General features: G+C 32.5%; 1 long non-coding RNA gene across 1 annotated transcript in view; it reads left to right on the plus strand.

The window, feature by feature from the left end:
* Positions 1–266: 266 nt before the first annotated feature.
* Positions 267–15,969, plus strand: part of LOC143049125 (uncharacterized) — a 32,404-nt gene continuing 16,701 nt past the window's right edge. Inside the window, exons 1-2 of the long non-coding RNA XR_012970075.1 lie at positions 267–281; positions 2,880–2,918. This is a non-coding gene — a long non-coding RNA (uncharacterized LOC143049125). The remainder of the gene's footprint in view (positions 282–2,879; positions 2,919–15,969) is intronic.

The following is a 15,969-nucleotide window of genomic DNA, read 5'->3' on the forward strand; positions in this document are numbered from 1 at the left end:
CTTGAGTAATTTGGTCAATTTATAGATTTTCTATGCATAGTCTATACATTTTCTTGTTTCTTCTTTTTAAAACTACCGATTATTATATTATCTTTACATTTTCTGTACAAAATCTGACAATTGTGGACAACCTACAAAAAATTCCGATGAACCATACTAATAAATATATTTTGGAAAAAAAATAATGAAAACTACATTTTGACAAATTATTTTCAAAATTAATTGGATTTTGATAAAGACCCCAATCCACTTTTATGTCATTTCAGATACAGGAATATTTCGTAAGTACAAAAAATGTACATATATTGTTTTAGTTCAGTTGCTTGTTTGAATACATTGGTTGTTTTAAAACAATTTTGGTTATCTTGTTATGTCATTAAAAACTTAATTTAACGATTTAAATCAGGAGCATTGTCTAAGGTGATGGAATATCTGTTGCACTTTAATAACATTTCTAGTTCAACGAGTCATACCGTTTGGATGGGGAATTCCTGATAGTTTCTCTGTTGCTTTTTCCTTTATATTTTAATTGAAAAACTTAAATTCAATTCATTAAAAAAAATGTCAGTTCTCAAACTTTTTCTATAGCATGCGTATACTTATGATACCAATGGTATTTTCCTTTCGTTGTCATTTATCATTAAAATTTATTGCATGTTTATAATTCTGGATTATTTTGCATTGACGTATATCATCACAACAAAATAAGTAATTTTTATTCAAAACTACTATAGACCCCTTCTTTTTTAAATTCGTTTTCGCATTTAAAATACCATTTTATGTAATTTTCATGTGCGTTTTATGTTGACTCACCAAGAATAATTTTCAGATCTCCTCCTACTGAACATTTCCAGCAAAACTTCATACATAACATAAAACCTAAATGTCCCAAAATTAACACTACATCTTATTGATGTTTTTCATTACCCAAACCCCTCAAATGCACGATTGATAATCGAAACAAATAGAACGAATATCAACAAGGATACTGCACATTAATTAAGGCCAATTTTATCATGACCATTTTTTATTAGCCAAAGGACCCAAATATCGCGTACATAAGACAGTGATATATTACTGATGAATGAAATTACTACTAAAACCAGAAAATGGAAACGCTTATACAAAAGTTACACAACATTATTTTCTTTGCGAAACCGTACCCAAATGTTATATGCACGAATAACAGAACTAGCATTTCCAACAAGTCTTCTAGTCCTAATTAAAAAAGTGTAAGTGTCTCGTTTTATGTCACGAACTATGTAATAATAATGTAAAGCTAAATCAAAACATAACGTTCTCGAATAAATTAAAATGCATCCGCTCCATTTCGTCTGTTTCAAATACTAAGTATATCGATGATGTCCAGGGTTTCCGCTCGCGGTCGCCATTTTCGCAACTTGCGAACAAATAATAATTATGGCGATTAAAATTCGTCATTGGCGAAAGAGTTTGGCGAAAGAAATATATTTAACGATTTATTTTCAGCCATCTTGTTTATTTACTATTTTCGGGTTTCTCTGACTATACCGATCAGACAATACTCGGAATTCACCTTGAACTCGTTAAGATTTTGACAGAAAATCAATAATCAGCTGATTGCATTCATAGCTATCGACATCAAAGGACTAATTAATAAAGGTGTTGATCGTATGATATGACAAAATGATATAGTTAAATGGCATCTGTCACATGTCACAAAAGGAATTTATTAACCACTTTGCTACGCACGTGTTCGAAGCAAAAATTTTACGCTTCCTCTCCTTCTTTTAATGAAAGTCCAGACAAGAAAATTGTTGTTATGACGAAAAATGTTCAAAAGCAAGAAAGGCCTCTGATTTAAAACTTTATCATTTAACTTTCATATAGATCATTGATTTGAGTGGGTACTTCAAAGTCGTTTCAGTGACACACGTGTTTCAAGCATATAGTTTTACTTATCTACGATGGTCTAGAAAAGAAAACTGTCGTTATGAAGAAATCTATTCAAAAGGTTGGCATGAGAGTAACCCTTCAATGTAATGACTACACCCTACACGAGGGATTAATTCCAAGTGATAAGATGCTTCGTTTTGTTGTAAAAAACACTTCTTATTTAGGGGGGGGGCTGGAAAAAAAGGAAAATTTTAAAAGAAAAATATATTTGTGTTATTTGGCGAAAAAAATAATAAAGTGGCGAAAAATATATTGTTTTGGCGAAAGAGGTGGCGAAAAAAATAATTGACCCAGGGGAAACCCTGATGATGTCATATCACTAAATTTCATAAATTCCAGAAAGCTTGATATTCACCTATTCTCATTAATATGGCATTCACGACTACGGAAAAAGGAAGGTCTGTTTTATTTATACATGTTTTTCTCTACATAATTTAGGTTTTGTGACCTGATGATTATTAAATGCCTAAGACATTGTGTCTAACTAATTGATAATTTTAGAATATATCTATGTAACTCAACTGATGTTATATGCACTGAATGCTGTTTGAACTTCTTTATTATAACTGTATAAATGATTTAGCAAACTGTTTATCGACTTTAGTATGTTGATTTCCGCAGTGTTATAATAAGCCAAATATGAACTCAAAAATTAAAAGGAATTGACTAAAATAAAAATTTGTGTAAAACTCATACAACATAAATTGAAGTTTTATTAGTAACAAAACCATGTTAAGGTTTTTCGAATATGCAAATATAACCCAGTGGACTCTTTCGCAAGAAAAAGGTGTACACTAAATTTTAAGTATTCCTGTTATAAAATGCCAAATAATTAATCAAAAGACATGTATATAATAGATAAGACATAATTCAATGTACATACAAGCTCAAACTTTAAACAGAAAGCGGATTGCATTGATTTGTTGATTATTATTTTTTTGTAGCTTTTTTCCATCGTCCTATTTGGAAATGGACAGACTGTAGTACGTATACTTTTAAATAAATCTTTTAAATTAAAATTAAAACTGGTTCTTAATGGTGAGGTTACCATTTCTTTTTTTTTTGCGGGGGGGGGGGGGATTGATAAAACCACATCAACAGCTTTATGAATAAAATTATGATTTGGGTCAAGGCTATTGACTATCTTAATCATAAACGGCCACGTATGTCTTTCCCATAATCATTTAACGCGATCTTGACATCACTCATATTATGGTTCTGTGAATTTAAAATTGTGTGTCACCTACCACACCGTGTAGAACGCCACTTGCGGGGTGTCGGCTATGTTTGACATGGGGTGGCAATTTTGAAGCGACGAAAAAGTAACAAGGTAAGTTCAAGCATCAAAATTTCTTATTTCTAGAACTCTCAGTGCCATATAATGTATTGCACGGAAGGAACCGCAACATAATCTATTTCCTGAAAGCAGAAGCAGTCGTTTTCAGTGCTCAGTTTTCTCAAACACCTCGCCCTAGTTTTCCGTGTTGCAGATTTTGTGGCTTTATATGCAAATTTCGGTATAAAAACTACTTTACACAGCCATCCCCCGTATCGTTTATATAGAATTGTATTCCTCTCATTGACTTATACCAAATACCAGTTTCTTAGTTAAAATTAATTGGTTTTAAAACTGTTATTCATCAAAATATAAAGTGTCGCTTGGGGTGTCATATTTTGCGTCGCAAGGGGTAGAGGCTTGTCATAAAAAAGAATACATTTTCTTATAAATCGATCTCTATCTGATACTTTTTAAATTCAAACACACCTACACAAATATGAACATAAATGTAACAGAAATTTAACCTAGAAAAACACAGGTTACATCAAATTCTTCAAATTTTATTCAAGTCCGGTTCATTTAGAGATATGTATATAGTCAGAGTAGACCTTCAAAGTAGATATGAAATGATAGATGTGCAACAGAAAACGGATAGTTCTAGCTGGGCGATTACGAACGAAATAACTGTCTTGAATCATTTTTTCTTGTAAACCTGTTCCGTTGTATATTTGTGTACAAGTCGTTGTTTTCTCATTGACAATTGTAGTATCATCGTCTTCAGGATTACTTGAAGTTGTGTTGTCATTCGCTGAAAAAGATGCCGGTGAGTGTTTCATTGAAGAGAGTGTTCTAATTCTTTTAGGAGTAATGGATTTTTGCGGCGTGCACGAGTGCTTTTTAGATGAACCTGGTGATGAACTATGATGCATTTTGGCTGGTGGAGGTTTCGGGCATATCTTATATTGAGGACTATTTTGTGATGTTTTGGTTTATTGAGCCATAGCCTTGACTTTTTTTACCATGATATTGACTGAAAAGGAAAAGAAATCGTTTACCAGCTTGAAAACTAAATATTTTAAGCCATTTTGTTACTATGAATGAAATCAAAAGCACATGTTTTCGAAAAACTAAGGATTTCCTTAACCCAGGCATAGATTACCTTAGATGTATTTGGCACAACTTTTTGGAATTATGGATCCTCAATGCTCTTCAACTTTGTACTTGTTTGGCTTTATAAATATTTTGATATGAGCATCACTGATAAGTCTTATGTAGACGAAACGCGCGTCTGGCGTACTAAATTATAATCCTGGTACCTTTGATAACTATTATAAGACCAAAAACAGGCAAAATGAAAAACCCTTATTTTGTCATGGTAAAGTAGATGTGAATGAAATCAAAAGCATATATTTTATAAGACCAAAAACAGGCAAAATGAAAAATCCTTGTTTTGTCATGGTAAAGTAGATGTGTTTGAAATAAAATGTATCATATGAAGACTAATATTATTTTTTATGACAAGCCTCTACCCCTTGCGACGCAAAATCTAACACCCCAAGCGACACTTTATATTTTGATGAATAACAGTTTTAAAACCAATTAATTTTAACTAAGAAACTGGTATTTGGTATAAGTCAATGAGAGGAATACAATTCTATATAAATGATACGGGGGATGGCTGTGTAAAGTAGTTTTTTATACCGAAATTTGCATATAAAGCCTCAGAATCTGCAACACGGAAAACTAGGGCGAGGTGTTTGAGAAAACTGAGTCCTGAAAACGACTGCTTTCATGAAATAGATTATGTTGCGGTTCCTTCCGTGCAATACATTATATGGTACTGAGAGTTCTAGAAATAAGAAATTTTGATGCTTGAACTTACCTTGTTACTTTTTCGTCGCTTCAAAATTGCCACCCCATGTCAAACATAGCCGACACCCCGCATGTGGCGTTCTACACGGTGTACCAGAATGATTTCTTATTCGTATTAAAATAACTCGAGCTTACCTCCGGCATTTGTATATCGTTTTTTATATACTCGTGTTTGGTTTTCTGTGTAGAATTTGGTTGACACTTGTGTTTGCTTTTTTCTTCACAAGAATAATTTTCTTTTCGTCACCTAATGTCCGTCATCTTTTATCGTCCGATTATATTTTTAACAAAAAATTTCTCCAATGTTTATTTGGCCTCATCCTATGGTGTTTTCGTATTCTTACTCGTTCGTTAGCCCGTATCTGTATCGACGTTATTTTTGTTTAATAAGAAAGTAACATATGGCAAATGTTTGATCACTTTAAAATTTTAAGTTTTGAATTTTGTTACCAAGATTACAACAGTTTATGATTTTGAAATTTTACAGTTTCTGTAGAAAATATACTATAAATTGGACATGACATCCTTTATTTGACAGATAAGTTGTGTGTTTAGATTTGACCGTTATAAACCTTTGTCCTTTAAATTGATCAAAGAATGGTGATGATAAACATTCAATATGAATATATATCAATGACTCAGTTCAACTTCAATCACTACAAACCAGGGAAAGTCTGAAATGGCCTGTATCTGAACTGGACTGTACTGATTTTCAGCCAGTCTGAACCATACTTGACCAAATTACTTCTACTTTTTTTTCGTCATTTTAACTGTTAATAATAATTACAGTGCGTGTATGTTTTAATTATACTACGTTATTATGATTGGCTAACAGAAATATCGCATCATTCTAAAATCCACCTTCTTTTCGAAATCAAAATGTAACATTCATGATGACACGAGTCTTCACAATAACGTTCCCGAGTAAATAAAAGAAACCAACTCTAAAGAAATCGTGTTTTCATGATCCCATGAGACCAAAATGACACAGAAATTATTGATCGTGCGTACATTTTCAGAATGCTTCCTCTTTTCCTATACAAAGTGGACCTCGGTGATACTAAAGTCTAATTCTTGTTTAAAAACATCATTTTACCACCTGAAAACAATCCCCGTACTGAGGGTAATAAAGCCAGATTAAAGTACTTCTTGTTCATGTTGTTTGGCATGGAATTTTTTTAAAACAAAACTTTTAATTATCCTGAATTATCAAATATAAATTTAACTTAATTATCATAAATTAAAAAAACAAACAACATCCTGTAAAATTTAAATCACAAGGCCTTTTCAGTTCACAAGTTTAAGAAGAAAACGGGTTTCTTATAACCTGTAAAACACACATGTACTGAGGTAATTCGATATTATTTAAGTGCTTATTGTGTGTCAAATCTTATCAATTCCCTTTTTAAAGGTTTTCAAGGATTGCTACCTGTATCTTAATGGTAGTTATATTATATTGAATTTATGTTTCAACAAAGCAAAGGTGACATTTTTAATTTACGAAAAAAAAAGGTTCACTGAATTATTTTCAAGACTCGATTATGATTAAGATAGTGTTGAACATTTTAAATACAATATATCTGAAACATTTTGAATAACATTTAACATTTTAAAGATATTGGAATAATGGTCGAACGTTTTAAATTTTTGTTTATGAACATAACATGCATAATGCAATGTGTAAATGATTTCATGTTTATAAAAGATCATTTATCCGTAAACTTAATTCATTTCATTATATATTCTTTCAATATGCCCAGAAATTACTTCCCTTAATCATCTTGTTTAATATTTAATGATATAGAGTTGATGTTTATTATATATAATAAAGAAGATGTGGTAAGTTTGCAAATGTAACAAAACTCCATAAGACACAGAAATAAACAGATATAGGACACCGTATGTCCTTCAAAAACGAGCAAAGCTCAAACCGAAAAGTCAGCTTAAAAAGGTATAATATCAGAATCTGTAAAACAATTTAAACGGAAATATGAACGGCCTAATTAATGTATAAAGAAATGACTGAAAAACAAATATGTAACACGGCAACAAACGGCAAGCACTGAATTACAGGCTCATGACTTTGGACAGGCACATACATACTGAATGAGGCGGGGTTAAACAAAACAAAAAACGGATCCCCATCATTCCCCCTTACCTGTGACAGTGGTGTGACTGTACACCATAAGAATGATCTATACAAATCAGTTATCTTATAAAAAAGAAGATGCGGTTTGATTACCAATGAGACAAATATCCACAAAAGACCAAAATGACACAGATATTAACAACTATAGGTCACCGTACGGCCTTCAACAATGAGCAAAGCCCATACCGCATAGTCAGCTATAATAGGCCCAGATAAGACAATGTAAAACAATTCAAACGAGAAAACTAACGGCGTTATTTATGTAAAAAAAATGAACGAAAAACAAATATGTAACACATAAACAAACGACAACCACTGAATTACAAGCTCCTGACTTGGGACAGGCACATACATAAATGATGTGGCGGGGTTAAACATGTTAGCGGGATCCCAACCCTCCCTCTAACCTGGGACAGTGGTATTACAGTACAACATAAGAACGAACTATAAAAATCAGTTGAAAAGGGCTAAACTCATCTGTTTCATATCTGCTAAGATTTTCAAAAATAGCTTAAGCCCCAGTCCCACTATACCACGATCGCACCACGCTCACCGCGATCTAAATTAAATTCAGATCGTGGTGAGGTCGCGGTATGAGCGGCATGAAAATGTAAATTTTCGTTGCTTTCACGATGCTACTATGTCCTCATTACGCTTCTACAACGATCCCGCTACGACTATAACACGTTCTCACCGCGCTTATTCTGCGACCTTACTACGCTTATCAAGATCTTTCTACGCTCGTGACGTTCTCACTACGACCATGCCACGAGTTATCCGATTGCAACACGATCTTACCACGGTTCTACTGCGATTATAGCACGTTCTTACTACGATTACACTACGTTCAAACCGCGATCTTACTACGCTCTCAGCAATAACGTCAACATCGTGTTCCATATCAATACAGTATCATTCCTTCAGTTCTATTTCTAATTAATACGTAGATTTCTCGAAAAAATACAATCAAGCCACCAAAATCTACTAGAACACGTGGGTGTGGTGTTAGGGTCGATGTAGAGGCAGATGGAGCTCTGATAGTAACGAATCGTGATCAATTTTACATCCTAAATTACAACCTATTGCTGGTCCATAAAGCTGAAATGACGAAATGTTAGTGAACCATAGGCTTAGCAGATATGAAACAGATGTGTCAATAGATATAGGAAGATGTGGCATGAGTGCCAATGAGACAACTCTCAATCCAAGTAACAATTTTTTAAAGTTACAATTATAGGCCAAGATACGGCCTTCAACACGGAGCCTTGGCTTACACCGAACAGCAAGATATAAAAGGCCCCACAAATTACTAGACTAAGTGTAAAACAATTCAAACGGAAAAACCAACGGTATAATCTATATGAAAACAAGAAGCATGGTTGAGCCGTTAGATAAAATGGACAAGAAGTCCCAATTACATACAGACAAACAAAACCTGGAGAGAATTAATATATTTTATGGGAAAATGACAATGAGAATATTGGTCGTATTGAGAACGTAGTCAGGTCGTAAGAAGAGCGTTATGAGGACGGCAAGGGTGTGCTAGAATCGTACTATGGTCGTGAACAGTGTGGTATAGTCGTAGTGGAAGCGTAGTTTGGTCGCGGTGAGAACGTGATGATCGTAGTGAGGTCGTAATAACGTCGCAATGAGATCGTAGCGCAGTTTCTCCGAATAGAATCACGCTTCCGCTACGCTCTCACTACGATGGTACAGCGACCTTTGCGATCTTACTACGATCTTAGTGCGCTCTCACTACGCTTCTACTACGACCTAATTTGGCCACGACCGCACCACGATTGTTTTGAACATGTTCAAAGTTGGCCACGCTCATCACGATCTTGAAGACCTCACCACGACCGTGATACGACCTTACTGCGATCTACAAGATCGTACTACGATCATCAAAATTTTCATTTTTTTCACAGATCGTAGTGCGATCGTGGCCTAGTGGGACTGGGGTATAACCAAAGTCAAATGAAACCTTAATTCTGATTGGCCGAATATTTTTTCAGTCTCAAATCAAAAACTACTTTTTAAAAATACAGGAAATATTATACAATTTTGTACATTTAAAATAAATAGTTAAGGAGTATGGGCATTAAGGCCTAGTTTTGGCCCAAGAAAATAAAATGTTTGATAACCATTTCAAATTGGCACATAATGTTAAGAAATGCATCGGGTGAAGAAATATAAATGAAAACATAAAGATTTTTATCTGATGACGTCACAGTTACGTCACAATATGTACTGTTTTCACAAATACGATGAAAAAATACAGAATTTATGCAGTTTTCAATCTTTATTTCTGTTATGGAAACATCCTGCTTTATGATAACTATTGGCATAATCTCACCAAACATAAAGTTGTTTCTTGGGTGCGCACATACTTTTTCAATCTAAAATATACTTAAAATTTGATGAAAAAACAAGGAAAATCACGAAATTTAACATAATATGCAAATTAAGTCATGACTTGTTGCCATGGTAACTTTTTCGATGTCAAATTTGCTTTGTTTTTCTTAGTACCTTATACCTTAGTCAAGTTTTCAATTATTTAAGACAATGTATGATACCTTGTAAATTTGCAGTAATTTTTGGGCCAAATAAGTCATGTTATTTTACATTATAAAAATTATATTAAAAATAGATAATAATAATTTGAAGATATTTTGATATGAAAATAGGTTAAGTAATGACTAGTAATTCTTATACTAAGTAATTCCGATCAAACTTTTTATGCATTTCAAAGTATTATCTAAAACAGGCTATTTTTTCAATTTAGAATTATTTTTAATTATGTAATTTGCATGATTTCTTGTGCTTGAAATTCCATGTTTATTCTGCATTATTATTTTTAAGCATTGCACAATACTTTCCATACAATGTATTTTGTATAGATAGTTTTCTGCGCAGCACAGTACATTCTATTGAAAATGTGTTATCTACTTTGGAATAGAAAGTGTTGGGCGCCACACTGAACATTAAAATACAGAATATACGTGAAATTTATAAAAACTTTCAAGCACAGGAAATTATGCAAATTCCATATAATTAAAAATATTTCCAAGTTGGAATAATTGCCTGTTTAAAGAAAATTGTTATCCAAAATTATGCAATTTTCAGACAAAAACCTACATATTGTTGAAATTGTTAAATTATGGAGTCAAATTTCATAGGAAGCATTTATTATATATATAATAAGCCTTATGCAAGAAACCAACATGATACAGTGCCTTAACCTACACATTTACTTAGTAATAACAAGTTTTAGTTCCATGTTTTCAGAAGTAATTCCAGTAACTTTCATACAACTTTTTAGTATAAATTTTAAAAACATGTGTAGTTCCGGAATATATGACTTAATCTAAGTTATTTCTTTCTACTAAAAACAGTACGGGTAAATTATTACATAAATATGGATTAAGTAATTCATTTACTCAAGTGAGTAAAATTATTATTAGTATTTGTTTTAATTTAAGTAATTTTTTTGAAAGACACACTTTTTCAGTAAAACAATTACTTGTTTCAAGTAACTATTTTCATATCTAGTAAAAATAAGTAATTGCTAGTAATAGTGAGTAATTGGTAAGTAGTTCCTAGTAATGAGTAATAAAAAAGAATACTTAATTCAAGTAAAATATAATTACTTAGTAATATTTGTTTTTGTGTGCAATAACAACTAATAAAAAAATCCTGCATCTAAGACTAAACTATCAATACGTACACATGCAACATCCAATGGATTTAGTGTAAAGACGTCATAAACAGCCAGAGAAAAACATGACCTTGTGCAATGCCAAGTTACAGGTATCGACAGATTGTAGATCCATGAATATGTATATGTATATAACATACTAGTAATATTTAGTTAGCTTTTAATTTACTGATAATAAAATCAATATTTATACCAAAAAAACAATATTCAATGATCTTATAACAGTGTTGAATAGGTCACCTTTTAGAATAAGTTTATTTAAAGGAACGACGAGTTTACATGGATCATTTCTAAATTTCCTGGAACGGTTAACAACATTTCGGTAAAAATGAGGATGTGCTATCCCGTTTGAAATAAGTTTTCTACAGGTACAACCAAACTTCAAAACCAAATCTTTATATCTATGGAAAAATTTAGTAAAGGTTTTAAGTAATTTATGGTAACGAGATCCCTGGTTTAATAATTTACCAGTAATACATAGGTTGCGTTCGTTAAAATCAAAAACGTCACAACAGACACGGGCATAGCGAACAAGTTTTGAAATATAAACACCGTAAGCTGGTGCCAAAGGAACATCACCATCTAAAAATGGAAAATTAACAATAGGGAACGAAAAATCGTCTCTTTTGTCGTAAATTTTAGTGTGGAGTTTCCCGTTTAAAACCGAAATATCAAAATCCAGGAAAGGACAGTTATTACCGAATAAATTTGATTTGTTTAAAGTAAGTTCCTTGGGGTAAATTTCAGCAGTATATAGAGAAATTTCTTGATTATTTAACGAAAAAATATCATCAAGATAACGGTAAGTGTTGTTGAATTAATCAATTAAATGCAATTTCGACGGGTCTTTACTGAGTTTAGTCATAAACTGTGATTCGTAACAGTACAAAAACAAGTCTGCTATTAAAGGGGCACAATTAGTGTCCATGGGGATACCTACAACCTGTCGATAAACTTTGTTGCCGAAACGTACATAAATATTATCAAGGAGAAAATTAACAGCTTCAATCATCTTATCACACCTCCAGTAAGTATATCTAGCATATTTACCTTTCTCATTTGAGAAGAAGGCTTTAAATGAGTTGCAGCAAATATATCTACATTCAGCTTTACCAAACGACCATTTAGTTAAATAGGAAAACTTTTGTTTAATAAGATAGTGTGGAAGTGTAGTGTAAAGAGTAGAAAAATCAAAACTATTAACAGAATCAAAAGGACCATCAAAAGCACGAAATTTATCAAAAACATCCAAAAAAAATTTTACACTCCAAAAATGTTCATATATTTTATTACAATAGTTTATGATAAGCTCTTTAATAGTAGTTAATGAACTAGTTAAGAGCACTGAAAGATAAGTTGTAGAACACTTACTAGAGGCCGAGATGAAACGATATTTAAATGGTTTTTTGTATAGTTTAGGTAGCCAATACATAGTAGGGACCTTCAAATGTTCAGAAGAAGCCTTAAGCTTTGATGTGGTTGTGCTATCCTTGTTTACTATATGACTCTCTGTGGAGCAGATGGACTTGAATGTAGATGAATTTAAAATTGCATTCTTAAGAACGTCCGTGTAGTATTTACGGCATACCACCACCACATTGTTGGCTGCTTTGTCGGCCGGTACAAACACAAGCCGCTTTGAAAGTATTTGAAGTTTATTTCTTATTCTGGAAATAGGTGTATTATGTACTCTATTACTTACTTCTAAATTATTTTCAAAATGTGATATTCTCTTATCTACCACATTCATACATTTATTTAGATAAAAATCAAGAGATTTTTTATCAGATTTTTCCCGTTTACGACATTTTTTACAAAACGAGGAAAGAGCATCTTTGGTGACTTGACGACACTCTTTCCAATCTATTTTAGATGGAGGACGATTTTTTGTCCTTTTGTAAAAAAAATTTTAACCTCTCTGTCCTGGAAAATATTGAGGTCCCCTGTAATAACATGGCCATAGGGAACATATCTAAACTTCGACGATTCACAGTTTCAAGTATTACTATCTATATTCACGTCTGATGTAACTGACGTATAATTAAAAATTAAACTTCTGCTGGATTTTTTGTATGTGAATGAAATTATAGGTGGTTCTATATTGTCAAAATAGGGAGGTATAAAGTTTTGAACGGTAGAGTCATTAAATATACTAGATAAGTTGATAAAATCAATACCTCTGCTAATATATTTAATTTTCAAAACATGACGTTAATGATCTTCAGGTTTGTCGATACGCGGGAACAGCTTATGGTGGCAAAAAGCTGTAATTATACGAGAAAATTCATACAGTGGGTTGAAGAATGAGATGGTGTCACACTCTATGAAAATATCGTGTAATAAACTTATGGGTATTTGAGCCAGTTTACATAATAATTGATGCCTACCATTATTTTTAAATATAGATAGGAGATTATCAAGTGTATAATTTATACGATGTTTAACTCGTTGATTTCGATTGATACGTTTCCCATGAGACCTATTATTTCGTTGTTTTTTATCAATAATATTCATGATATCATTAGAGGAAGTAGTAGATATGTTCCCTTGTCCAAGTATATTGTCATTTAGACCCAGGGGATAAGCTGTTTGAAGTCGTTTAATCCAAGACAGTTCGATAATTTAACGGGAATATTCAAATTGTTTATGCGACTGCCCTTGTTGTTTCTGGACCGTTTCGAGCGGTTAAAATCTAATAAATTTAATAATGTGGTTGTGTTTACCTAAATGTTGATTGTTAAACTGATTATATAATCAAAATAAATAGCGGGATTGAGCTGGAAGACAGAGATACAAAATAACTACTGGATGAATTATATATTTTTTTTATAAAGGAGGCGTGTACAGAAGGTACAACTACAACCGAAAAATATATTGACATATCACTAGTAGCACGATTTCAGTCTGAAACGGTCATTTTGGTCTGATCGTATCTTAATTGACTGGATTTACCGCTAGAGGAAAACGTCAAGATTTGTCAGATCGTTAAGTCTCCATTCGGATCGATAGTCTCATTAGGTAAATTAGTCCCGTTAAGGCATGTCAAGATATTTAAGACTGTATCTTCTAGCGAGCTGTTTAGATCCGTTAAGACCGTGTCAGACCAAAACAGACCATGGATACAAACTGACGTCAAGATGTTGTCAGACTGTGTCCAGTCGTGTTCAGATTTTGATAATTTGGACACAAAACGAGTGAAACTTTCCCATTATTTATCAGGGGTTGCTCCCCTTTCAAGAATAAAATAAAACTGTGAAAGAAGACGATTTTTTTAACTGAAAGTCTACCACGTCCCCTTAATCATGTTATTTAAATAAAACAAATATTCAATTTGAATTCTAACTTCTTCCTATTTAATTATTTAACACTGTTTTATAATTATATAAATAAAAAAGTAGCTCAAAGTCATACTGCTGCACAAATCGCCGCGAATTGACTAAAAAAAAAACGGATTGCCGAAATAATATTTGATTATTGAATATAAGCACCTGAACCTTTATATTTAATGGTTTACAAGTGATTGCAATACGTTTTATATGCAATTACAGACTGCCGTACGTGGTGAAGAATTTGTCATTCATTTTTACACCCTTATTTAATAATAACGGATGTCGGCCGTGAACACTTGAAAACGTGATCTTAATATGTTAAATTAATTTAAGATGTAACTATTTTTAAATATTGTAAATGAATGCATTATCATTTATCTTTTTATGTTACCTATATAAATTGCATTTGAGTAAATTTGAGGCAGGGAAAAAAATATATAGATATAACTCTGTCTTTTATCGTTTTCCGTTTATTGTCATGACATTGTCCGTTAACTTTATTTTTGCCAGACTCATGCGTTTGACTTTCCATCTTTATTTTTTAATGTGTCTATAATTCCAGAGCCTTTTGTAAAAAAAACTACATACCAGAAGCCTTCGTTAAAAATTAAAGTTTGAATATTATAGCAGAAAAAGGCTTATAAATTCATTCAAATTTATATTTGAAATAGGATAAATAATCAAGAAAATGTTTATAAATACGTCAGACACTGTACTTAAAGTACATTTAAAGACCAGGTTACATATATATTACATGCATACAGCATAATAAAGCTGGTTTAATTTGAGTGACTATCCATTAGGGACATTTTTCGACGATAATTAATCAAATCTGACAAGTTTAATTAAAAACGGAAAATAATTCTTCGCCCGTAAACGATTTAACGTTACCGTACCCTCTTTATTTTTGTTGCATTCATTTCGCATGTGTGTCGGCAGTGTCATCGCTTCTAATAGCTAACTTATTTTACACAAAATCGTTGACATGGTAGAAGGAAACTATAGTACAATATAAGCTGAGCTGGAAATTGCAATTGGTGAGTCGAAATGAATATTTTAATACATGTCTATCAGAATAATCATTGATCATGGATCATCACCCAAGAGTTTGAAGGAAAAATGTTCACATTTGTTAAATTTGTGCATACAGGTATGAATCGACGTTCCAATACTCCACACTCTTGGATAGTAGCCTGTTCAAAGGCAAAGTAAGAATTTTGGCTTGTTAAAAGATTGTTCCTGTGATTGGACCCCCCCCCCTTTTTCATGTTTTTTGGAAGATCAATGCATGATGTAAAAAGTTACATATAAACTAGTATGGTTTAAACCCCCTTTTAAAAATGGCTGGATCCACCCCTGGTTATTGCCTAACATGCATTGACATGTGGGGTATTCACAATGGTATGGTTGTGCGGGATGGCCTATACAACAGTTACAAGACCTAAACCCCTGATCGAGTAATCCTACATATTGTATGTTAATGTATTGATAACTGTCACGTCCTAAATTTGCATGAAATATTTGTCACTTTTTTTTATTAACCAATAACCAACCAATCTTCGCATGTTACGATGTAGTCCGAGACAAGCTTGTCTGGCAAAACAGCCGTTTGGACGTCAGAGTAATCTCGAACTAGTTACGACGATGATATACCTATTTATATAGCCACTGGTGGGTGATGTACAAT

Source organism: Mytilus galloprovincialis, chromosome 10, assembly GCF_965363235.1.
Source record: "Mytilus galloprovincialis chromosome 10, xbMytGall1.hap1.1, whole genome shotgun sequence".
NCBI lineage: Eukaryota > Metazoa > Mollusca > Bivalvia > Mytilida > Mytilidae > Mytilus > Mytilus galloprovincialis.